Below are 26,780 nucleotides of genomic sequence, written 5' to 3' on the forward strand. Positions count from 1 at the left end.
AGAACCACTCAGCTGTGAATACACAACCCATATGGGCTCATCCCACTTTCCTTTGGGGTCTGTAGTTGATTTGGGGGGAGCGGGGGTTCAGATCTCTCCTCACTTCCCTCTAAGGCCAATTCCACACAGGTCTTATAGCTGTCAATCGTTTCTCCCATCTACACATATTCTAAGACTAACGGGGATACCCTGAATCCTAGTTTTATTGCAAATATTGTTTGTGGGTTTGTAGTTTAGCTCTCCTAGCCGTTCTATTTTTTTTCATGGAGAAATCTGAGATTTAAAAACTGTCACCACTGGTGTCACCTCCCAGAATTCACTGCAAACTCAATTTATAATGATTCTAAAGCCAATCAAACTTTTAATATTTCTTATAGCTATTAATAAGTACATTAAGATATTTCAACTCTCCCCAAAATCAAAGACTCCCACCTCCTAACAAATGGGACCCAACCATATGAGCTTTTGCACAGCAAAGGAAACCATAAACAAAGTGAAAAGAAACCTACTGAATGGGAGAAAATATTTGCAAACGATGCAACCGACAGGGGTTAATTTCCAAAATATACAACTCAACAACAAAAAAACAAACAATCCAGTCAAAAAATGGGCAGAAGACCTAAACAGACATTTCTCCATAGAAGACATACAGATGGCCAAGAGGCACATGAAAAGATGCTCAACACCACTAATTATGAGAGAAATGCAAATCAAAACTATAATGAGATACCACTTCACACTGGTCAGAATGGCCATCATTAAGCAGTCTACAAATAACAAATGCTGGAGAGGATGTGGAGAAAAGAGAACCCTCTTACACTGTTGCTGGGAATGTGAATTGGTGCAACCACTTTGGAAAACAGTAAGGAGGAGATTCCTCAAAAAAACTAAAAACAGAGTTGCCATATGATCCAGCAATCCCACTCCTGGGCTCATACCCAGACAAAACAATAACTCAAAAAGATCCATGCACCCCTAGGTTCATAGCAGCACTATTTACGATAGCCAAGACATGGAAACAACCTAAATGTCCATCAACAGATGAATGGATAAAGGAGACGTCACATGCACACCCACACAGTGGAATATCACTCAGCCATAAAATAGAATGAAATAATGCTGTTGCAGCAAGATGGATGGACTTAGAGATTATCATATTAAATGATGTAAGTCAGAAAGAGAAAGACAAATACCATATGATATCACTTATATGTGGAATCTAAAATACCATACAAATCGACGTATCTACGAAACAAAAACAGACTCACAGATATAGAGAACAGACTTGTGCTTGCCAAGGGCGGGGGTGGTAGGGGAGGGAAGGAATGGGAGTTTGGGATTAGCAGAGGCAAACTATTATATATAGAATGGATAAACAACAAGGTCATACCGTATAGCGCAGGAACTCTACTCAATATTCTGTAACAAACCATAATGGGAAAAAACATGAAAAATAGATATACACATATATATGTATAACTGAGTCATTGTGCAGTACAGAAGAAATTAACAAAACATTGTAAATCACCTATACTTCAATAAAATTAAAAAAAAAAAAGACTCCCACCTCCTAATGTTTTCTATGAAATTTTTTCACCAGCGTTTCTTGTTTTCATGAAATGATTTTAGGGATTTAATCTAAAAGATTTAGCAATAACTTTTTCTTAGATTATCATTGGCTCTTTGTAAATATATCACAAAATACATACATACACAAAAGAGAATCAGTTCATGAGAGCCTTATGTACTTACCAACAAGCTTCATGGCATAAAATTAAAATTAATGTTATCAATAAATTATCTCCCCACAAAAGCTGCATTTCCATACAGATTTACAAGTGTTCTAATCAGCACATCAAGACACCAGCCTTCAAACCTGCTTATACCCTTTATCCCATTATCATTCTCAACAAAACTTTCATCATCTCTTGCCAAAGCCGCTGCAAAAACAGCCATCTATATCCCTCTTCAATCCATTTTCAAATAATATATGAACAAATTGAATACACGTGGCCACAGGTATTCTCCTGGAGAGAAGATGTCCAAGGAGTACTTTGCCCCCCAAACCTTACACACCAGTAGAGCTGTAATTGTCTTGTACCTTTCATGGGGTACAGTTAACAGTCCACATTTTTTTGGTATTATGAATTCTGTTCAGGAATACCAAGACAGAAACCACCAACAAGTCAAAATTTCTACTCTGAATTAAGTAAAGTTACCTTGCTATTCGTACACCACCTCCCTGGGCCTCAATTTCCTCACCTGATAAATGCAGAAATGTGACTAGATAATCTTAAAGTCATCTTAACAGATTTCATAACAAACTTAAAAGAGTTATTTGATGGAAGGCAAGGAACGCCCAGCAAACTAAAGGCATCAGTCCTGCTACTGAAAGATCTTTATTTGCAGGAATATTTTCAGGGGTTAAGGATGGCCAGTAACCTGAGTTTATGAAATAAAATAGCTTACAACTAAACAAAAATGAAAATAATTAGATGTACATTCTAGAATTTCTAAGTCGTGTTTCACGGGCAAATTAAGAACATGATCTGCTTTGTTCAAGGCTGTATCCGCAGTGCCTGTAACACTGCCCAGCATGTAACAGGAGCTTTATAAATATTTGTTGGATGGATGAATCGGCCTCCCTTAACCTAATAACAACCACTGTGTCTTTCATCTTGTTTGGTAATGACCAAGGCCACAGAGCAATATGGTTCTCAACAAGCACTGGCAATACAGATGGATAAACTACTTTTGCTCCGTAAAACAATGAAGCTCCATCATCTGAATCCCTACAATCTTAACAATATATAAACTCGTGTTCTCCTATTAGCTCAAATCAGAGATGACACTGGGAAATGGTTATCCCCACTGTAATGTAATCCAGCTCCAGGCTGCATTGGAAAGAGGATTACAGCCAGTACAAAAGAAACAATGGGATTTCTTTGATAATAAACAAAACTATATCTGAGAAAGCAGAAGCTGTTAACAACCAAACTACCAGGCAGGTCACAGAACCGGAGTCTGAAGCAGCCTTGCAAGAGGAGAAACTGTACTAGATTTGGAGCTAGGTAAATGTGAGTTTAAATTCTGTCTTCACTATTGGCCTAAGCCTGAGCATCTTTATAAAACTGGGATGAAAACTGTAGCTCCCTGATTGAGTTGCTGCCTGGGGAAATGAGATCTGGCAGGTAAAGCACTTGCCAATATACTTGTCATGCAATGACAAGTCATGCAATGAAATTTATTTTCCAGAGCCCCTCCCAGTCTTCCTAGATAAATAAAAGGTGGCAGGGGTAGAATGAAAGAAAAAACACAGATAGAGGTAGAAAAGAAGAGAGATACTCTATAAGGGTACACAAGTTTTTACATACGTACATCTTTCTCCTTTTGCTTATACATAAAGACAACACACTAGCTAATCCGAACTTAATAGAATTTTAAAAATAAATTTATGTATGTATGTACATATGTACGTATTTATGGCTGTGTTGGGTCTTCGTTGCTGCGCGTGGGCTTTCTCTAGTTGCGGTGAGCAGGGGCTACTCTTCATTGCAGTGCGAGGGCTTCTCGTTGCGGTGGCTTCTCTTGTTGCGGAGCACGGGCTCTAGGCACGCGGGCTTCAGTAGCTGCGGCTCGTGGGCTCTAGAGCGCAGGCTCAGTAGTTGTGGTGCACGGGCTTAGCTGCTCCACGGCATGTGGGATCTTCCCGGACCAGGGCTCAAACCCGTGTCCCCTGCATTGGCAGGCGGATTCTTAACCATTGTGCCACCAGGGAAGTCCCCTAACTACAGAATTATAAGCAGCCTTCCATATAACTCACAGTTCCCTAAGGTCTGAGATGATTTTAAGAACAAATCTTAAATGATAAACAGAACAAGTAGAAAATATATGGGGCTACTGAAGAGAGGCTGAACCACAGCATTTCAGATTTGCTTTCTGTTAAAAAGAAGCAAAGCCTGTCCTTGAATCTGTTGTTCCATACAAGAGTTGGAATAATTTAATGGCTACTGAATACAAGCTCCTACGCAAGATGGTTCAAGAGCACATCCCAGGGCTACCACCACCTGGGCTAGTTAACAATGGACACAGATAAGGAGCCCAGGCTACAGCCAGAAGGCCCAAGTTCAAATCCTCCTCCACCACTTACTAATTGTGACTGTGGACAGGTGCCTTAAGTTTTCTCCACTTCAATTTCCTTGCCTGTAAAAACAGTATCTCGTAAGATTTCTGTAAGGATTAATGTAATAGCTGAAAGGTTGGCACACATTAAAACACTACATAAATGTATGGGATGTAAAGAAACACTTTGCTTCTTTTGTCATGTGAGAATATTAACAGCCCCTTCATCATAAGATTGCTGGGGTAAATTAAACAAGGTATTCCATGTAAAGAGTATAGCACCGGGCCAGGAATACAGTATGAATTCAATAAACTACTACTATCATATTTTAATATATCCAGAACTCTTCAAAGCTATGATGGCTGGGGACTTCCCTGGTGGCTCAGTGGTTGAGAATCCGCCTGCCAATGCAGGGGACACGGGTTCGAGCTCTGGTCCGGGAAGATCCCATGTGCCGCGGAGCAACTAAGCCCGTGCGCCACAGCCACTGAGCCTGCCCTCTAGAGCCCACGAACCACAACTACTGAGGCGGCATGCCGCAACTACTGAAGCCGCGCACCTAGAGCCTTTGCTCCGCAACAAGAGAAGCCACCGCAATGAGAAGCCCGCGCACCGCAACAAAGAGCAGCCCCCGCTCGCCGCAACTAGAGAAAGGCTGCGCGCAGCAATGAAGACCCAACGCAGACATAAGGAAGCTAGCTAGCTAGCTAGATAGGGAAAACAAAACAAAACTATGATGGCTGGAAACGAAATCAGTACAAGTACATACATACATACACCCACACAACACACACACACAGATTTTAGTTCTAATATTCCTCACTCTCTCTAAAACCTTGGCCCCCATCCTTTGCCATTAAGTTGAGCCCCAGGCAATAACTCAGGCTAGAGTTTTTATTATCTCCTACCTCACTAACCCGCCCTAGTATCTCAAGACCCTGGTCTTTGCTAAACAATAATGGATGAAAAGTTGCTTAAGGTAATCTAAACAATTATTCACTGAGTGTAACAACACTGATCATAGGATTTAAAATTTAAATGTCTCTATAAGGTATGGGACACTTAAGACACTAAGACACGTATGCACATTTAAGTGAATCCAGCATCTGAACCAGTAGGTGCGCATTCAATATTCATCACACCAGCAAAACAGTTCTTCGCAGCATTTTTATCACCTTCAACGGCCTCAAACACTTCCACACTTTGAGTTAAATCACCCGATTTAACTCAAGGCTCCACAGACTTGGGCAGGACTACAGAGGGTGGCTATCAGAGGAACCCTGAGGGCACAGAACTTCTTTAGAGACCCTGAGCCATTCAGGTGATGCTGCTGCCCCTTAAGAACCTCTACTGTGGAAAGCAGCTAATTGAGGAGTTCCCTGAAAACCTAGGAACTTTAATGATGAATCTGAGTTTAAGTGAGTGAGCAAAGATGTACACATATGTTTATAACAATCCTCAACCTCTATCGTAGAAAGCAGCTCATCGAGGCATTATACGGAAACTTAGGAAAACTACTAACAAATCTGAGTTTATACTGGTGAGTTTTCACTGTATTGTAAAATAAACATTTTGAATAATCTTCAACTTTGTATGAAAGATTATTATGTATCAGGGCTTCCCTGGTGGCGCAGTGGTTGAGAGTCCGCCTGCCAATGCAGGGGACACGGGTTCGTGCCCCGGTCCGGGAAGATCCCACATGCCGCGGAGCGGCTGGGCCCGTGAGCCATGGCCGCTGAGCCTCCGCGTCCGGAGCCTGTGCTCCGCAACGGGAGAGGCCACAGCGGTGAGAGGTCCGCATACCGCAAAAAAAAAAAAAAAAAATTATGTATCAAAAGAAAATTGATCTTGCCCCGAAAGGAAAGCAAAGAATAAATATTTGTTGAATGGCTGACAGATGGATTTACAAAGCGAACAAATGAATGAATGGCAGTACTGCTGCTCAATTACCTCAAAGACAGTATATTTAATATCACGGTTATGACACACACACAAAAAAACAACTAAAGCTACCAAAAAGAAGTCGCCGGGAAATCTGTTCTTTGCAGCAAGGATGTATCAGGGTACAAGCATCTCTTCAGCCTGCAAAACCACAAGCATTTCAAAACCTGTTGTATCCTAGCAATTTTACCTCCTGAGACACTAGGAAAGACGCATGATTCTCCCCACTATGTCCTTGAGCACAGTTTGAAATAAAAGCTTCTTTTGAAGACAGACCTAATAATAAATTACTTCTGTTATGTCACAACTAAAACGGACAGAAAGCACAGAGCTCAAGATGAACAATAATCTAACCCGTTAGATCTGATTTATAACCTAATGATATTCTGGTTCTGGCAGAGGAACAGAACAAAACCCAAGCTGTAATAACAGGCAAGGTGTGCTGTCAGCACTCCAGGGAGTTTTTATATTTTAAGCCTGCGAGAATTTGGAAAAGGTCCACGGTACTATTTTTTCCTTATCTGACTGACACAGCCGATTATACCTTTAAATTAAGTCTAATAACGTATACAGCCTTTGTTAATGAGAATGTGAAAGCTAAAGTTGCGTTTTGGGAAAAAGCAGATCATTTTGCAATACTGAATACGGGCATGATTGAACCAGGCGCCTCACTGGAATTCAGCTTTGGTCAAACAGCGGGCGGGTTATGGGACCCTAGAAGAGACGGATTCATTTTCCCACATTGCTGAGCACTCTGGCTCCTCAGTTTTCTGGACGAAAACCAGATACTTTATTAGTCAACTTGGCTGTTGTATAGGTCAGATTTCTGCTACAATAATATTGTGTGGCCCCCACAAAGGAAAAGAACTGTGCTGATGGACAACAGTAAGGCTTCTTTCTTGCTCAATGGGGTTCAGGTGCACTGGGTGACATCATGAACACCACGCTGCATAAAGCTGCAGGTCGGGGCCATGACGCTCCCCACATCTCTCATTCTGGGACCAGCAGCAACATGGGGACCTGGGTCATGGTCTACTCAAGGCAGGTGGCAGGGCAGAGAGGCCGAGCAACACCAGGCAAGGACACTGACACCCTCTACCCATGTGCTTCCAGTGCATTCCACTGGCCATGGAGAATCACAGAGCCCAGCTCAAAGTCAAGGGGACAGCAAAGTGTCCACCTACCTGGAGGCACAGCAGAGTCACTCGACCAAGAGACTGCAGGGCAATTACAGGGAGAGAGTCACAAGTCTGCACGACAATCAGATCTACCCACACACAATACTCAGATCTGCCCAGTTCATCTGAGCTCGCCCCCCTGCTGACAGCCTCTCATTCCCCACCACAGGTAGGTGGAAACAGGCTAAGAGAACATGGGCTGCAGGACAGACCCGTTCATTGGCTGGCAGGTGAGTGGGATGCAGGAGAGATCCATTCATTGGCAGGCAGGTGAGTGGGACGCGGGAGAGACCCATTCATTGGCTGGCAGGTGAATGCGACGTGGGAGAGATCCATCCATTGGCTAGCAGGTGACCATTCAGTTACTCGTTCTCTCTCTGTGGTATTGCCTTGATGATAGAACCCTAAAGTAAAGGCCCACAGAAGGAATTTCAACTGCCTCTTTATAGTCCTTCTTGGGGACTAGATTTGCCTATTTGTCCTTGAATTTCCTATAATACATTATAATAAATGCCGACTCACTCTTATTAGTTTAAGTGGGACTATCACTTGCCAGTCAAGGGGCCACACGGGTAACAAATGAACTTCTATACAGATGGTACCGAGAGGAGAAATCTGTCCAGAATAGGTGAGTGTGGAGGTGGGCAGCCAGACCTGGGAACTTGTCTTCCATCAGAGATTGCACAACAAGCACTTCGCTGTTTTTACTGAGGTCAGATGTCTCAGAGGAGATGGGGACTAATGAAGACTACTGAAGGGGGTGGGTTTTTGTTTTTACAAATGTTAAATAAAGTATCCCTTTAGCACTGTCACTGCCTGTGACAGGCCCCCTAAAAAGAAATCACTCCTTTAGGCTTATTATTTGGTTTTTGTCCATCCCTCTCTAATCTCTCCTTATTTGGGAATGCTGGTATTTCTTTGTAACCTTCCAAGTGAATGATTCCCAGATTAATACTTGCAGCTGTGCGCTCAAATCCTCAATTTCTCCTGCCTGTGCATCACTTCTTCCTGGATATCCTACTTTCACTTGAATTCACTTTTGGTCTAGAACTGAATTTACCAGCTTTCCACACAAACCTCTGGCCCTTCCTTTCTTCTGTCACTGGTACTTTCTTCTTTTCTCCTGTGTCTCCTACTGAGCACACTTTTGGGCTCCAACATGCCATCAGCTATTAGTAGCAGATACCGCTGGCTGCCCGGCCACACTCCAGGAGCCTGTCTTCCAACTATGGGATGGGCAGGGGAGCCAACCTCGAGCAAAGGGACCCAAGGTGAAACGTTCAATGGGGCTTCTGGAGAAGGTCTGACTCCCTGACAGGAAGAGGGCTGTGGAGAGAAACTGTTCTTTTGCTGCGATTCCCCCAGGCATCTTACTGAAATCACGAGAGGACAGAGCATCAACATCTGTGCACCTGATCAAAACGCGTCCCTGGTTCCCAGCTGTCAAGTGAACAAAACCTAAACTCCTTAGCTCAGTATTAAAATGCCTTCATTATCTGGTGCACATTTATCTCGCCAGCTGATGTCTTCCTGTTTCCCTTCACATCAATAGGGAATAATTATATGATTAACCACTGGTACTGAGCCCTTACAATGCACCAAACAGCCTGCTAAACATGTTATATATATACAGTATTCATTTACTCCATACAACTCTAGATGGTCAGTGTTATCACACCCATTATACAGACCATAGTACGACCAGAACTCAACGCAAGTTTCTTTCCATAAAGCCCCATGCTTCTCAACCATTGTTTCCTGGGTACCTTCTGTGTGTCAGACACTAATACACCATATCATTTCCTCTGCCAGTTTGTTTTTCTAACGATCCCACTCCTTTAGGCCACACCCTCTGGGCTCAGCTCAAAAAGCCACTTCACGAAGGTGAAAGTCACTTCCTCTCAAGATGCTGCAAAAACCAAAAGCAATTGCATTCTTCTCTGGTAAAAAGTGCCATCAGTTTTCTCTTCTCTCCTTATAGCCGTCAGCCCTTCTTACTTGTACTATGGTAATCTAATTATACCTTACACCAAATTTGAGGCTCCAAGCTCTCGACTAAGGTAAGATCAGCTGCTCATTCATTTGGTAATTTTCCCGCCCCCCAGGATAATAATAAGAGACAACAGTTATTGAGTCTTTCCTATGCTGAAGACAGTGAGTTAACACTTTACACATTCTTTAATTTATTCCCTTGATACCTTTGTGAGTTCTATTTCACCCTCAATTTATAGGGTAGGAAACAAGGTGTGGTAAGGCTGAGTTACTGCCTAAGGTCACACACCTAACAAAATAAAAATAAAAAAAGATTCAAATCCAAGAGGTCCCCAAAGAAATAATTTTTGAAAAATTCAATGTTATATTACACCTCTGTTTTCATTAACTAAGATACAAAAGATCTAACTCTAAAGCACTTGGATCAAAAGGCTCCATTAGGAGTGGACCCAAGTTTAAAAGCCTTTTCCACTGCCAGATTTGAACAACAGGCTTGGTTTTGAGAATAACCTTCACTGGGGTATCCTGGCCAATTTCTGTGTGGGAGGGCAGGAAAGGCAGAAGTTTAATTCAGTATTATCTAGGCCAATGAATCTATGCCCAATGTACTATATGTTCCAAAGATTTTAGGGCTCACTTGAAATCTTTGTGTCTCTCATGAAAAAAGACGGTCTGTCTTACATAATGAAATCTGCTTTAAGATCCAGTATCACATTATGGAATTTAAATGACTTACGAAGAAATCGATTCCTGCCTGGGAAGGTTATGATGAGGTTGATAACTTATTTTACGGGTTCCCAAACCACACCAAGGGACCACCTGCATAAGAATTTTCTGGGGTGCTTAAAAAAATAGATTTCACAGTTATGAAATAAGGATATGAGTGCAACTTACAAAGGTCCCTAGGGTTTTCTGATAAGCTGCAAGACTCCAGAACCCCTAGATTCTAGTCCATTCCACACCTCAACTGCTAACACCTCTATAACTTACCAGTATAAAAATAACTGTTCAGGGCTTCCCGGTTCAGCGCAGTGGTTAAGAATCCACCTGCCAACGCAGGGGACACGGGTTTGAGCCCTGGTCCAGGAAGATGCCACATGCCGCGGAGCAGCTAAGCCCGTGCGCCACAACTGCTGAAGCCCAAGTACCTAGAGCCCGTGCTCCGCAACAAGAGAAGCCACCGCAATGAGAAGCCCGCGCACCGCGACGAAGAGTAGCCCCCGCTCGCCGCAACTAGAGAAAGCCCGCACTGAGCAAGGAAGACCCAGTGCAGCCAAAAATAAAAAATGAATAAATTAAAAATAAAAATAGCTGTGAGTAAAAAAAAAAAAAAAAAAAAAAAAAAAATCAGTGGATCTCTCATCGTTTGTGGCTTTAGTCTCCAGCAACTACAATTTAGAAAAGCTCCAGACAGGGATTATTGTCTCCTAAATATTTGGTTACAGCCACATAAAAGCCCTGATCCTAAAGAATCCATTCTATGAGTTTCGGTAGTGCCTGTTGAGAGTTGATTGTATCAGGATATCAGGTCAGGGCCTGGGTAGGATTACATAAACTCTGGGAGTAGGAAGCACATTCTGAGGAAAGCAGCTTGCATGTCAATAATCTGACAAACAGGCTTCAATAATCTGATAAACAGGCGTTAACAGCAGCACCACAAGTGCTGGATGCCTGAGCCTGTGCACCTTTGTTGAACCATATGTCAGAGTGCTCCTGGCTCGACACAAGAACAAAACCGCGGCCTCCCAGGCAAAGTCATTCCCTGAGCCTCTTGCAGGAACAAGAGGGAAAGACAGGGCTCTGCTTATAAGAATGGTATAAACAGTCTCAAAATGAAGTTCAGAGTTTGAAAGGGTAAATATCATCCCAATTACATTCAAATATATACATATAAATATATATGTACACACACATTTGGTTCTGTTAACAATATAGTATTCACGCGTGTGTGTGTGTATGCGTGTGTTCACACACATACACTAGTTCTTTCCTGGCAGTCTTAGAGTATTTCAATCTGAATCAGTATCAGCTAAAAATAAATTAAAACATAAAATAATACAATAGAGTTAACTGCTAGGACTTACACTGCTCAAGGTCTGTGACATGGAACTGACCACAATTGAGAGATATTCACCAGCTCCTAAATGATGGAAAGGAGAATAGAAAGAGAGGAGAATAGAATAGAATAGAAAGGGAGAAAAACGCGCAGCTCTAGAGGTCAAATCTAAGTTTTGACAAGGTCACTGGCATCATATACACTTCTGTCCCAGGGACTGAGCAGAAGCAAACTTGAGTAATGACAAGTAACTTTAATTAAACTCTCCATCTGCTTATAAGCTTGATGAACTTCAAAATGAACTTGCTTACCAAGTCACGGTCTCTCCAAGAAGTAATCCTTTCTTATTAATCTTTGACAAACTATTAAATTTCCCATTTTTCCCCTGACCAATGGTAGAATGCCCTCTCTCCGTATGATTTACAAGTAGTCTCAGAAATTAGAAAGTGATGTACAGCTCATGTAATTCATTTTAATAGGAATTTGGATGGCTTCTCTTTTGCTTTTTCAAAATACAATATCTTGAATTGTCCTCTCCAAGCATGTGATAAATGACGTGGGGGCAGAAAAAGAAGAATTTTTAAATCCAAGATAAAAGGGATGATTTTGTAGTCTCTCTTTATGAAGGGCCTGCTCTCTGAAGTGATAAAAGCTGCGGTCCTGCTGTGCTTCCACCTGCAAAACTCCTCTTAAATCTAATAGAACTTAGAGGGGTACACAAGCCACCGAGGATGAAACCTAATTTCCATCTCGGTTCACTTGATTTCCTAAAATGACATCAACAGCAAAATCAGATAGACGGTGGATGCTGGTTTATGAGGCTTCTAATAGATAAAACTCTTTTAATATTTAAAGAATAATTACCACTCTCTGATTCAACCAGGGCTTATGGGAAACTATTGTGTCACCTCCTTTTCCTTCGTTAGGCCATGAATGTAACCAACACTAACTACTGCATCATATTTTTAAGATCATTTAAGAAAAAAAATGATATTCATTAAGATGCACAGTAAACCCAGAAGCACAAAAAAATCACAAGAATTTCCACGACTCAGAAATCAAAGGGACTCAATCATTAAATTCAATTTTCCACTCATTGCATCCAAAAAGAGTCACAGAGCAGAGAGGGCCTATGTATTTAGAACATGGATGAGGGGGACGGTGTAACAAAGTCTTTAACCCATCCGATGCAAATAGCCTTTGAATTATTCTAGGGAGATACTGCCCACACGCACTTGTGCTGACAGGTGGACACGTTCACTAACTTTGGAAACCCAACTTTGTTTCTTGCCAACACCATTATTGCCTACAAGGTCCACTCTAAGATTATTCAATCAAGTGTGCTTGCTATAATTGGATTTTCTCTCTCTCTCCCTCCATTCTGAAAGACCAAAATGGTAATGCCGAAGTGTCATTTAAGTTGTTCCTGTCTCATGAACTCAGGCTAGAAATGGTATGCAAGCTCTACTAGAGACCTGGGCACACAACATTATTCTTAGTATACATCTGATACTTGTCCACTCAAAAGAAAGCAGGTCCAGAGGCCCATCCCAGAACGTTAGCAATCATGCCACCCAATTTTCTCACCATGTACCAAAATCTGCAAAATGGTCTGTGTTTTCTTCTGAAATGGCAGAGAGAGAATATGATCGACAGCTTAATAGAAAACCCAGTCCACAAGGTAAAAACAAAAGGTCATGTCATACTCTGCAAAGTGTAACATCTGTAAATTCATTTCCCCCCTTTTTACTATCCAACACCTACCCTTCACAAAAAGAGAACACATTAAAATGAAAAATATGAGTTTTCCTCTGGTAAGAATGACCGAAGAGCACTGTTTTATTTTCTTCCCAACACAAAGTAAATACACCATGAGGTTTAATTGCAGTTTGTACCTTCATACCTCCCAGCAGGGTGGCCCATCTGGGGACTGAATCTGTGACACCCTTTAACTGAGACTTCATGCCCTTCTGGGCTCTGTATTAACAGAGCCCAGAAAACCCTAACCCAGAAAACCATCCTCAGAGGAAAATGTCATCAGTGGTTAACTCGTACCATGGGGCCAACTTTGATTTTTTTTTTCCTCTCCTTTTTGCAGGAAGAGTAGACCTGGGATTTTCTTTACGAGGCAATTTATTATGAGTATAGTTGGTGGCTTTTCGCTTGTTGGCGTATTTTTTAAGAAAAAGAAAAACAGAGGAGAAAGAAACACACAGGCCATAGCCCAATCCTAGAAAACATCCCGTATAGCAGGGCTTCTCAACCTTAACACCATGAATGATTCGAGCCAAATACCTCTTTGTTCTGGGAGGCTGTTCTGTATAGTGGCTGCACAGTGTCCCTGGCCTCTAGCCATTAGACGTTGGTAGCTCCAGCCCTGTTGTAAGAACCAGAAATGTCTCCAGACATTGCCAAATGTCATCCTGAAAAGAAAACTGTCCCCAGTTGAGAGCCAAGGCTTTAGAGCAAAAGAGACAGAGTCCCTTTTAAAATTCCTAAGGCCACTCCTGACACTGTTCAGGAGGAGTATTTGCAGGTCCATCCAGTCTCTGTGGATTTCCAGTGCCTGTGCCCCCCATCACCAAAGAAGCCGGGTGCCGAAATCACCAACACACCTATCTTTATCCCAAAGGACCTGGCAAACCCTTCATAATGTGCTCACATAAAACTAAAACCCAAAAGGGGAAAACGCCTATGTCAGCAAAGCAGGGAGGAGAGGTAGGGAGCCTTCATACGCCAGGAGAGGGGGAAACCCTAGGCTTTAAAACTGCTGCTTTGGCAAACGTCTGATGCTCGGAGACCTATTTTTAAAAGTTGGGGAGAGGGAAGTCGCAAAGAAACAAAAAAGTCCAAGTACATTTTCAACATCTTTTCATCTTTTTTTTTTTTTTTTTTTTTTTTGCGATACTCGGGCCTCTCACTGCTGTGGCCTCTCCCGTTGTGGAGCACAGGCTCCGGACGCGCAGGCTCAGCGGCCATGGCTCACGGGCCCAGCTGCTGCCGCGGCATGTGGGATCTTCCCGGACCGGGGCACGAACCCATGTCCCCTGCATCGGCAGGCGGACTCTCAACCACTGCGCCACCAGGGAAGCCCTTCATCTTTTTGATGTATCAATGAAGACTTCTTTTTTTTGAGAGAGAGAGAGAAAAAAGTCATAACTCCTGCAGTAAAAATAAAGAATGAGCACACAAGGCAGTAAACCTAACCATCAGCACTTTTAAACTACCCTTAAACAAAAAGGCACTGATGAGACAGATTTATTTTAACCCCTTGGCAGAAGAGGTTGCCAAAAGCAGTCTATCACATGGTACCAATGGGATAAAGAAGGCTGAAGTACCCTTTGGGAGATACAAAAGCAAACCAAGTCCGGCTAAGACCTGAGATTACCCTCCTTGCCAAAGAAATTGGGTTATTCAGGTGACAAGAGCTCAGAGCCCAGTGAAGGGGATGCTTAATCTAGTTCTAACCATTAACCCCAGATTGCCCCATAAACTTAGCATCCTTCTAACAAGAAAGGTGGTCTGGGCAGTAGGTCTTTATGTATCAAACCTCAAATGACAATGGCAACCTGGGATTCATCCAAAAATAATTTTCATAGTGAGGTGGCCAGGAATAATTTACACTACTCCCCTTCTCTTGTGTGTAAGATGCTAGAAGACCAATACACAGGACGGCAGGTTGAAGGTACTTACAGAAAGCTCATGGGAAGTTAAGTGACCTCACGCTTTTATACCCAGGGCCTTGGACAACTGTTCTTTTTCTCAAATCTGCATTCCAAATCTTTCTCCATCAATGAACGTGGTCTTGTCTGCACGATGCACTTTCCAGAATTTCCCAATGATCCATAAATCAACTCCAAGGGAAAGGTAGCGATTAACACAACAAATGGGTCCAGCCATGGTAGATTTTTCATACCTGACAGCTATGTCCTAGAGGAAGTACAAAAGACCCTGGAGTTGCTACTTTTAACTTCCCAAATGCTTGGTGATTATTCTAACAGACCCAGAAGATCAGGAAAAATAGACATTTTTAAACTTCTTGAGGAAAAAATGATTTCCGAGCACCAGGAAGCTGGTCCTAGGCTCCATGTCGCCCAGTGAAAGAGCCTAGCTGACCACAGAATGCTCACATTCCAACACTGTGCTCTTGGTTTAAAAAAAAAAGCAACATTCAGGAAGCAGTGAGAAAAAGCCTTTCAGGAAAAACAAATCTCATCAGCTATGCAATAAAATATGAAAGTAAGTTGAAAAGGTACTGTGTGTTGTTGTAGGCTCTGAGAAAGGCTTCAGGCATAACTTCTAGAACCACGTCGTCCACTATGGTGGCTATTAGCCACCTGTGGTCAATTAGGCATTTGAAATGTGGCTTAGTCCAAAGTGAGATACCATTACAGTGTGTGATACACACTGGATTTCCAAGACTTAGAAGGAAAAAGAGCAGGTGAAACATCTCACTGATAATTTCTGGATCGATTACATGTTGAAATGATAATATTTTGGAGATACTGGGTTGAATAAAATATACTACATTTAATTTCACCTTTTTTTTTTTTACTCTTCTAATGCGACCACCAGAAAAATTTAAATCACTTATGTGACTCATATTTATGGCTCACATGATATTTCTAATGGACAGCACTGCTCAAGAACGGGAGTCAGCAAACTTTCTGGAAGGGCCTGACTGTAAATATTTTAGGCTCTGTCTCTGTCTATGATGCCAAAGCAGCAGGGACAATATACAAACAGATGGTTGCGGCTGTGTTCCAATAACATTTTATTTACAAAACAGACAGATGAATTTGGCCTGTGAGCCCCAGTCTGCCTTCTTCTCAGGGTCTAGATCATTGACAGTTCCCTATAAAGAGGAAGATGAATACACCAGGGGCCCATGATATGAATTTAGCCTGCAGGTATGTTTTTGTATCCAGCATGGGTCCCGAGCAAATCTGAACTTGAATACCTTTAGACTGGGCCTGGCTGTCCCAGGTCCCCCAGTAACCCCCACATCACTTGCCAAGTTTAACTGCCCTTTTTTTTTTTTAATTAACTTTATTTATTCATTTATTTTTGGCTGTGTTGGGTCTTTGTTGCTACGTGCGGGCTTTCTCTAGTTGTGGCGAGCGGGGGCTACTCTTCGTTGCGGTACACGGGCTTCTCATTGCAGTGGCTTCTCTTGTTGCGGAGCACGGGCTCTAGGCATGCGGGCTTCAGTAGTTGTGGCTTGCGGGCTCTAGAGTGCAGGCTCAGTAGTTGTGGCGCAAGGGCTTAGTTGCTGCACGGCATGTGGGATCTTCCCAGACCAGGGCTTGAACCCATGTCCCCTGCACTGGCAGGTGGATTCTTAACCACTGCACCACCAGGGAAGTCCAAACTGGCCTTCTTCATGCCATGACCACATGCATTTAGCCCTCCTACTGTAAAACTGGTGTCCTAGGAAGCGGCACTCCAAAAAGCCAGACAGTCATGGAATCAGATAATGGGAGTTTCTATCAGGGGCTAACTTAGTTAACTCATACAAGTTATCATCCAAAGCAAATCGATTCTGAGAATGAAAGGAGGCATAATTAATAATTAAATCTGGATTAACAGGTTTCCACCAGAATGTATACAGTTATCCTACTGACAGAGGAAGCCAGGCCTACAATGAAAATATGGTCAACTTTCTCCAAAATGCAGACATGAACAAGGAAGAGAACAGCTGGGACCACTTCCTGTGTAGCACAATGTATTACTATTAAACAAACCCTGCCTGACACACCTAACAGGGCTGGCCTCCCTCAGTGTCCATGGTATCTGTGGTGGGCTTCAGCTTCTCTCTGGTCAGCTTCCCAAGATCTATTTCAGCACCTCTGGGTGACAATCCTGGATTTAGTCTGGGTCTTCCCCATCCAAATCATGGCCTAATGATTAAAAATTTTTCCACCCGAGGTGTGTAATGAGTACACGGGGGCTTATGACACTACCCTCTCTACTTCTGCGTGTTACTGATCACTTCCACACTTTAAAAACTATTTTTAAAGGTTACACCCGGCTTTCCCAGTTGCAGATGGACTTCAGTTAGCCTAAGATAACCAGCTTCTGTGGGCAGCAATGCTGCCATTATGATGGGGAGCTGGTTTTAGGATAATGCGGACACTGTCGGTGGCAGAGCCCAGAGACAGAAATAAACATAGTCCCTCACCACACTCTTGGGCTGTTGGAACCAACCAAAACTGAGGACAACACAAAGTTTATTCTTTCCCTTTACTGCTGAAAGCAACCTGGGTTGAGTTTCTGTTGCTTGCACCTGTCATGGGTGATTCCTGTAACCAATGCCGCCTTCTTCCTCCCCCTCTTCCCCAATGGTCTTTATCTAGAGGGTACACGGGTGTGTACACACACACACACACACACATCCGTGTAACCTCCAAGTACAGACCAGTGGGGAGTATCATGAAAATATACATGCTGGGCTTCCCTGGTGGCGCAGTGGTTGAGAGTCCGCCTGCCGATGCAGGGGATGCGGGTTCGTGCCCCAGTCCGGGAAGATCCCACATGCCACGGAGCGGCTGGGCCCGTGAGCCATGGCCGCTGAGCCTGCGCGTCTGGAGCCTGTGCTCCACAACGGGAGAGGCCACAGCAGTGAGAGGTCCGCGTACCGCAAAAAAAAAAGAAAAAAGAAAAAAAAAGAAAATACACATGCTTTTGAAGCGAAATTAAGCAGTCAGGAGCCATTTCCCACCTCACAGGCACTTCCCTGAGCTGCCAATGCATCTGTTTGTAGGAGCAGCTGGTCACACACTTTCTACCTCACCAGGAACTCACTTCCCAGAGGGACGCTGAAACCAGCAGTGCTGGGGTAGTGGCTCCCCCCAGGAACATCACAAACATTGCTTTGAACATATTGCGGCTTCCTTCTGACCTTTCTCCTTCCATAAAGGAGCTGCACACAGTTATGTCCACACCACAGGTCACTGTCCTGGCCCTACTCCTATCACCTCAGGGAAACTTTACGTTCTTCCTTCAGCTTGAAACACCAATCCTGAGAGATGGGAGGAAGAGCCGGGACATGCTCACAGGGAACACTTAGACTTCGGAGGCAACATCACCAAGAATGCACAACCTGGGCTTCCCTGGTGGCGCAGTGGTTAAGAATCCGCCTGCCGATGCAGGGGACACGGGTTCGAGCCCTGGTCCGGGAAGATCCTACATGCCGCAGAGCAACTAAGCCCGTGCACCGCAACTACTGAGCCTGTGCTCTAGATCCCGTGAGCCACAACTACTGAGCCTGTGTGCCACAACTACTGAAGCCCGCGTACCTAGAGCCCGTGCTCTGCAACAAGAGAAGCCACCACAATGAGAAGCCTGCGCACCTCAATGAAGAGTGGCCCCCGCTCGCCGCAACTACAGAAAGCCTGTGCACAGCAACGAAGACCCAATGCAGCCAAAACTGAATGAATGAATGAATGAATGAATGAATGAATGAACACACAACCTCTTAAGCAGCTAGGACACCGATATGCATACCTGACTGACAACCTACATAATGAGTCTCTATACGTACTCCCCTTCTCATAAAAACTCTATCCTCTACCACGGCTCAGGATATTTTTAAACCATAGTTTCTTTTTTGATTGTTCTTATTTTTGAAATTGGGGCTGCAGGAATCTGTCACCTGTAAACCCTACCACCTTGTACAAAACCGGCTCTATGAAAAAAACACATCGGATCAATTTAAGACCACACATGTGGAAACTAGTTTGTTTATATAATCACAACAATATTTACTAAGTGATATGTATTAAGAATTTGCCAGGTCCTGGGTTAAGCACGGAACCATAGATTATTTCATTTCATGTTCGCTAAATCCCCATTATGAGCCCCTGTTACACGGCCAGGAACGAGTAGAGTTAGACGTCACACCCCGCTGGTGTGGCTTCATCATCTTCACTCTTAACTGTGGCAGGATACCACCTCCCAAATGAAGAAGCATTCTACCTCTCAAATTAAGAATTTAATTCCTTATTAATCAATACACTTACTGTTCGGGGTGGGGGGATGGTGCTTTCAAGAGGATAGAGCGTAACTCCCTACTCCTTAATGACTGATTCCCTCCAAAGAGGAGAGTGTGTGTGTAGGGGGGCGTAACTCCCTACTCCTTAATGACTGATTCCCTCCAAAGAGGAGAGTGTGTGTGTAGGGGGGCGCGGGGATAAAATTACAGTGAAGAAATTTACGGAACACTGCCATGTGACCAAGATCAACATCAACAGTCATAAACCCTGTTGACAGCAAGTACCCTTGATACAATGTAATGAACATGGTACTTCTGTGACCTTCCACCCAAAAACCTGCAACCCCAATCCAGTCATGAGAAAAAACACCAGACAAACCCAAATTTAAGGACATTCTACGAAGTACTTGACAAGTATTCCTCAAAACTGTCAAGATCATCAGAAAAAAAGCAAAGTCTGAGAAACTGTCACAACCCAGAGGAAGCTCAGGAGACATGACAACTAAATGTAATGCAGTATCCTGGATGGGATCCGAGAACAGGAAAGGACATTAGGTTAAAAGTAAGGATCTGAGTAAGCAGGGAGTTTAGTAACAATGGATCAACTCTGGCTCACTAGTTACCACAAATGCACCAAACTAATATAAAGAGGTCTATAACAGCAAAAACTGGAGATCTTCTCAATGTTTCCATAAACTTAAGACTATTTAAAATAAAATGTTTATATTTTTAAAATGTTCACATCCCTACTACTTGGAGGGAAAGTATAAAAGATCAAGAAAGCCTCCAAGTTTCCAGCTCTAGCACTGATGGGAACTGTGCTCAGAAACAGAGGCAGACCTGACTACACAGCGCTGCCTTGTCAACGTGCCCCCGAAGGCCCGTGATGCTCCCGGGCTGTTCCACTGACTACTTTATGCTCTAGCTGTAGCTCATCCATAAAAGCAGGTTATTTAACTCACTAGTCAAGTCCTTGGATCCCATTCTTGAGTTATCAGACTGGCTATTTTTGAGCTAAATATAAACTGAAAACATTTACAAACGAAAACAAACAACGTTCCTTAAGGGCCCCTTCCAATACAAAGGTAAAACTAGAAAGATTAAAGAATTTTAGAGCAACACCACCACTTTGAGTGCCTTAGGAGGGTAGCCAAAAACAGGCTTTATATATACACACATATATACGTGCGTATATATATTTGGGGGTGGCACGCTCGACCAGGGCTCGAACCTGGGCCCCCTGCACTGGGAGCATGGAGTCTTAACCACTGGACCGCCAGGGAAGTCCCAAGAATAGGCTTTTTAAAATGCAAAGTGACTGAAGATTTTTTATTCCCATTTGGGCCAGGTTTTGTACACAAGCCTCAGAGGAAGGGCAGTAAGTTGCAAATGATTTCAACCAGCACTACACTGATAAAGTAATTTCATGCCTGACACTATTTTCAATGCCTAATGAACCTTTCTTAACTACTAAAAAAATTAACTAGTTGTCATTTACTGTCACATACAGTATTTTGGTGGGAACTTACATGGGAGAGAAGGGGGTCTAGAATGTTGACTTAGAATTTACATTTCCAGTTGTGTCCATTACTTTCCACAATCATCTGAAATATTTCTTTCCCACATCACAGCCCGTAAACCCTTAAGAAGCCCTGTACTATGCTGGGCAAGGTGAGTCTGTGGAAAAAGTTTATTCCTATAAGAAATTATTCATGTGATTATCTGTGTTAAAATGCAGAGAAATATTTTAAGAAGGAAGAAAAAAAAGTGTGTGACTATAATGTCCCAACCAAATCACTGTAGGTTTGGACTCAGCAGACAGTCTCAAAATCTCTAACTTCTTTGACTTGATGCTGGGAAAATTCCATAGATCCTGTTTTTCTTTTCTTTCTCTTCTCTTCCTCCTTCCTTCCTTCCACCTTCCCTCCCATCCCCCCCCCGCCACCCCCCCCCCCCCCCCCCCCCCGGTCATCTTCTTTCTCTCTCTGTGACATTAAAAATTAGAGCCGGAGATTAGGGAACCCAGAAATGGAAATAGAGGCCACTCTTAAGAGACCTTCTCCACATCAGGCTCCCAGGAGTCAGTACTGACCGATTCTGAATCTGCCTAGAGACCCGGGGCTTGGCTTCACAACTCTGAACACAGAACTCCAATGAGCCACTGGCAATCAGTGGCGCTACAGAGGGAACCTCTTGGCCAATCTGAAAAACTGGAACCTTGATTGATAAAGGAGGGCAGAGGGAGGGGAAATGATTACTGGTTAAAGCTGACCCCAGAAAGGACCCAGCCTCCCAGTTCCCAGGCCTATGCTTCTCCTTCCACAGGAAGGTGCCTTTCTTTCTCATAGAGGTATGTGTACCAACAATCTCTTCTCCTTTGTTACTGAGGACAAAGATAAGACATTTATAGATCTAACACCAATATGCCTCCCATAATTACCTTAGCTCATGAAGTTGAAGACACCATTAAATTGTAAGCGGACTCATCCCAATTTCAGTGATGTTCAAATGTTAAAAAATAAAAGCCCCAGACAACAGTCTTCAAACACTACTGAACGGAAATTATATCCGTATTTCAGAGATATTACAACGTGAAGAAAAAAGAACTCAGCATCAATGAAATCCACTACATCATTCAGTCCTCAGGGGAAGACTGCAACACAGTAAGTATCATCTCTGCATTTCAGGGACAAAACGGAAACCAGGCTCAGAGCTGACGATGGACATCTTAGCCCCTGCGAGTAACATGAACATGCACGTGATCCCCGGCCTTTAATAACCTGACAGAACAGGGACTTGCTTTCTACCTTTTCCTATAGCCCTTCACCTTGATATCTTTCATGTATATAAAGCTGGGTCTAAAAACTAACCCTTCACCTGGAAGAAAACAATGATCCATAAAAGAGTACGGAGTTAACGAATCACTGATGTTCGTTCTCGAAAGCGTTTTGAGTGCCTAGTACGTGCCAGCAGGCCCTGTATCGATCCTGAGTAGACAGTGGAGAGATAACGTCCTCACCTTGGTGTCTAGTAAGAGAGACAAAAACAATAAACGAGGTAATAGCAACAACACAAATAAGGTGACATACAAAGGTAAGAGTGCTCTGGCGGGGCTACACTTAAGAATCTACATTTACCTTGAGATCTGGAGGGAGAGAATTCAGCCATGGAAAGAAGCAAGCAGGCTAACCATGCACACAAGAGCCTCCAGATGTGATCAAGAAGCATGAAGACGCCACTTCCACACTCCTCTCTGACTCCTGCAAACATTCACTCCCAACCGGAGGCCAGCAGGCCAACGCTGGTCCTTTCTAAGCAACTACACAGCTTCATTTGCCCCAAGGAACCAAGTTCTGCCCATTCAGGCTCTTAAATGGGCAGCTATCAACTCGCCTGGCTGCTGAATTTAAGGATTCCTCTTCAATAACCCCAAGAATCAGAGCCATTATTTATCACAGTCTTCTTTTGTTTTGAGTCATGTAAGAGGAAAAAGTATCAATAATATTCGCTCCAGGACAGGTTTCTACAATCTTTGTTTCTATTTCGGCAGCGAAGATTAAAGAACCACCGATGTTCTGGAAACCCAAAGCCAGTTACCTGCGTGTGGACCATCGGATTAATAACACCAAACATCAGCCTCCCAGGTCTCCAGTCTCTTTTTATCTCGCTCAATGGTTAACATTTGGGAACGCTCCCTTGTCCCCCAGAGACATTATTTTCAGTTATAAGCTATACGGATGTCCCCTCTGGTCATCAAATGTAATGTGATGATTATTAAAGGGAATTTGCTAATATTAATGCCCACTTTCAACTTGAGGGACAGAGTTACAAATTTCTCCTCATTTTGGCTAGTGGGGAACGGGCCAAGGATGAGATCTGAATAAAGTTAAGGAGAAATCTACTGCTGTTCAATTATTTAATATATCATGTACAACAGAGGTAGTGATGCATTACCTACCCCAAAGATACGATTACACTCAAAGCCATAATGAACTTTTACTATTCAGAGGCCTCTTCATCATGGGGCAGGGGAAGGCACAGTATATATGAAGTTCTATAGGACAACACTACTCAGTAGCCTTAAATATAAAGATAACAGTTGGTATTTACTGAGCACTTACCAGCCAGGCAACTGTACTTTGTCATTTAACCTCTTCACACTTGGAAGGTAGATACTATTCCCATCTACTTTCTACAGATGAAAACACTAAGATTTAGTGGCTCTAAGTCCTGCTCGCCTTCACAGCCTATGCTCTTAAGGTCTACACCACAAAGACATGCAATTCAGGGACAGTGGACTCAGACCATCAAAGCTGAAACCCCAGCTCCACTACTTATTAGTTGTATGACCTAGGAAAGCTAGTTAACCACTTTCAGCCTCAGTCCCCTCATCTCTAAAATGGGGCCATCATAGGGATCAATACATGCAGTTGGCTGAAGGATTAAATGAGACCCTGGGCACACTGTCAGGCATGCATTTAGACATACCATGAATGCTGGTCACTGAGACTACTCAAGCCATTACTACTACCAAGAGCGATGTCACATTCCCAGTTGATTTTACAACATCAATAACTTACTATCCATTCATTTTAGCCATTCATACTATGACCAAGTACCATCACTAATACATGAACCAGAAATTATAGGGTATAAAACATACCCAAATTCCTTTCCCATTCCTACGGTGAAGCCTGAGTCCATCACCAGGAAAGGTCCCGTTGTTGTAAACCAACTCAGAAAATAAATACACCAGTTTTTAGATATGCTCCAGGTGCAACGAAAATCTTCATTATAACCTGATGAATTTAACTCATTTTTCAGAGTATACAACCTGTAGATTATGGTTAAAATGCATAAGGGGAACGCTCCATGTTTTAAAGACGTTTGCATATTTAACTTGCAGGCAGCAATCTGCTCGGGTGTAAGCAAAGCATGCTATCGCTGACGTCTTACATTTCAATTTTCTTTACACCCAAACAACAAAATATTTAAACAGTAAACATCTGCTCAAAGACCTAAGAGAGGAAAGACTTCGGAAGGCATAGGCGGTGCGTTGACTACTGAGAAAGTCAAGTGACACAGGGGCTAGATGTTTGAAAGCCTGACCTATTGTGTCAGAAGAGGAGAGCCTAATGCCAGAAAATGTATGGAGGGAAATCTGGAACCGTAAACAATCTGAGAAAATTTAAATGAACAGATGGCAAAAGAAAAATAAAGGAGAATTTTAAAAATATTAGTAAATCTAGCACATTCTTTTAAAAAAAGACAAGTCCATAATAATTAATCATCATAAATTTTATTGATTTTAAAAACAGGTAAAATGGGGGTGGGTATAGAAAACAGCAAAAAGTCGTGGAAAAAAAAATAGGATTTAGGGACTTCCCTGGCAGTCCAGTGGTTAAGACTCTGTGCTTCCACTGCAAGGGGCACGGGTTCGATCCCTGGTTGGGGAACTAAGATTCCACATGCTGTGAGGTGTGGCCACAAAAAAAAAAAAAAAAAAAAAAAAAAGATAGGATTTAAATAAAAGCATTTATCCAAAATCATCTTCTGTGCTCATAGAGCCACGAGGCACCTGAGCAAACTGAACACAAAAGTGAGCCTTCGGCGCTAAGCAGATACACAGAACCTGCATCATTATCCACTTTGGGGGATGTCACCTCCTCTGTGGCAATCAGTTTACTACAACAAGATATCTGGTGGAAACAACTTCAACATGACATGGAAAAACTTCAGTTTTGCTACAACAGAATAATCAAAAAGATGTTTATTTCTATATGGCAGGGAGAAACAGAGAGCAGATGATTCACAGTTTCTTTTTTCACAACCTAGCCAAACTTGGAATTAATTTTGATCTTTTCAGCTAAAAGCAAACTGGCAAAGGAGGGTGGGATGATGGTAATGGTGGCTGCCACAGAAAAGACAAGTAGACAGCATACAGAGAGCTGTACGTGGACTCCTGTCAATTTGCAGGTTAGGGCCCTGTGCTGGGAATAGTAGCTGCTTGTTGTTTTTTTAAATCAGTGACTGTGTTTGCCCCTCTCCCTAGTGTAATACTTGGGTAGCTTTTGATTAAAAGGGACATAAATCTAAGGGGATAAAGAGGAGAAAAAAAGGAATTAACTGACTTAAATAATTGGAAAGTTTAAGGCATAAGGCTTCAGGTATAGCTGGTTCCAGAGGCTGCAGAAGTATCATCAAGGCTCTGATTCTCTTTCTAATTTTCAGGCCAAGAAGCTGCCCTCACAAAGCCAAAACTGCAACACACTCTCCTTTGGATAAGAAAAACATGCAAAAGAAGAGAAACTCTCTGGTAGGGGTCCACAAGCAAACTAAAGTAAGACACTCATTAGTCTTGCTTGGGACACACAATCAGTTTTAAAACCACCATTGAGCTACTTAAGTGGCCACGCCTGTTCTGGTCACTATGATGGACAGCCTTACTTGAACTGTGTAGACTGGGGATGAAAAGGGAACGTAGGGAGGGCTTCCCTGGTGGCGCAGTGGTTGAGAGTCCGCCTGCCGATGCAGGGGACACGGGTTCGTGCCCCGGTCGGGGAAGGTCCCACATGCTGCGGAGCGGCTGGGCCCGTGAGCCATGGCCGCTGAGCCTGCGCGTCCGCAGCCTGTACTCCGCGACGGGAGAGGCCGCGGCGGTGAGAGGCCCGTGTACCGCAAAAAAAAAAAAAAAAAATCAAAGCAGTAAAAGGGAACGTAGGGAAAGGATGGGTTGGAGCAAGAGAAACAAATCTTGAGATGCCAATACTCACGACCATGCAATCTCAGAGACCTTTCCTCCGTTAGTTTCTATTTCTTGTGACACTCTCAAAGCCTCTCTTTCAATTTTCTATTTAATGAATGAATTGTAAGCAGTGGGCTAGGCGAAGAAAAGAGAGAGAAAAACGTTCCATGGAAAACGGAAGAAAAGAAAAAGTGAAGAGCACACCTGAGATTTGAACCCAAATTCCTGAATTCATTGGCGGGAAGGGCCAAGAGCTGAGAGAAACGTGACATGTGCCCTCATGAGGCCACCAAGGGTAGGCTCAAGGCTGAAGAAAGCCATAAAGTCTCCTGGGCTGCAGAAGGGGTTGGGGGCTCAGCATCCTTGCGCTGCCAGAGCCCTCCCTGGTGACACCGCACCAACTGTAGGGCTACGGATCCTCTCCCCCTGGTCCCACAAAACCGCTGTACTCCTGAGGTCACAGCAACCCAAGCAGAAAGATGAGTTCTAATAACCAAGGCATTTCAGCCTCTAGAACTCATGATCCTCCCTATTATTCATGAAGATGCATTAAATATGTATTTTTCTGCCTTCCTCTTCTCTTAAAGCTCTGCAAATCATTAACTAAATCCAAAAAGTGGGATGAGATTAAAATAAATTCATGAATAAATAATACCTCTGCACACAAGAGAGCGCCTTAAACAACATCTCAACGTAGCAGAGAGACCTGCAGTTTGTAGAATAATCATTGAATATGGAGTACAAATACATTT

General features: G+C 43.1%; 1 protein-coding gene across 3 annotated transcripts in view; it reads right to left on the reverse strand.

Annotated features, from left to right (window-relative positions):
* The window catches only part of PTPRG (protein tyrosine phosphatase receptor type G), a 731,192-nt gene that overhangs the window by 484,979 nt on the left and 219,433 nt on the right, over positions 1-26,780 (reverse strand). The window lies entirely within an intron of this gene.

This window comes from Phocoena sinus, chromosome 11 (genome assembly GCF_008692025.1).
Source record: "Phocoena sinus isolate mPhoSin1 chromosome 11, mPhoSin1.pri, whole genome shotgun sequence".
Taxonomy (NCBI): Eukaryota; Metazoa; Chordata; class Mammalia; order Artiodactyla; family Phocoenidae; genus Phocoena; species Phocoena sinus.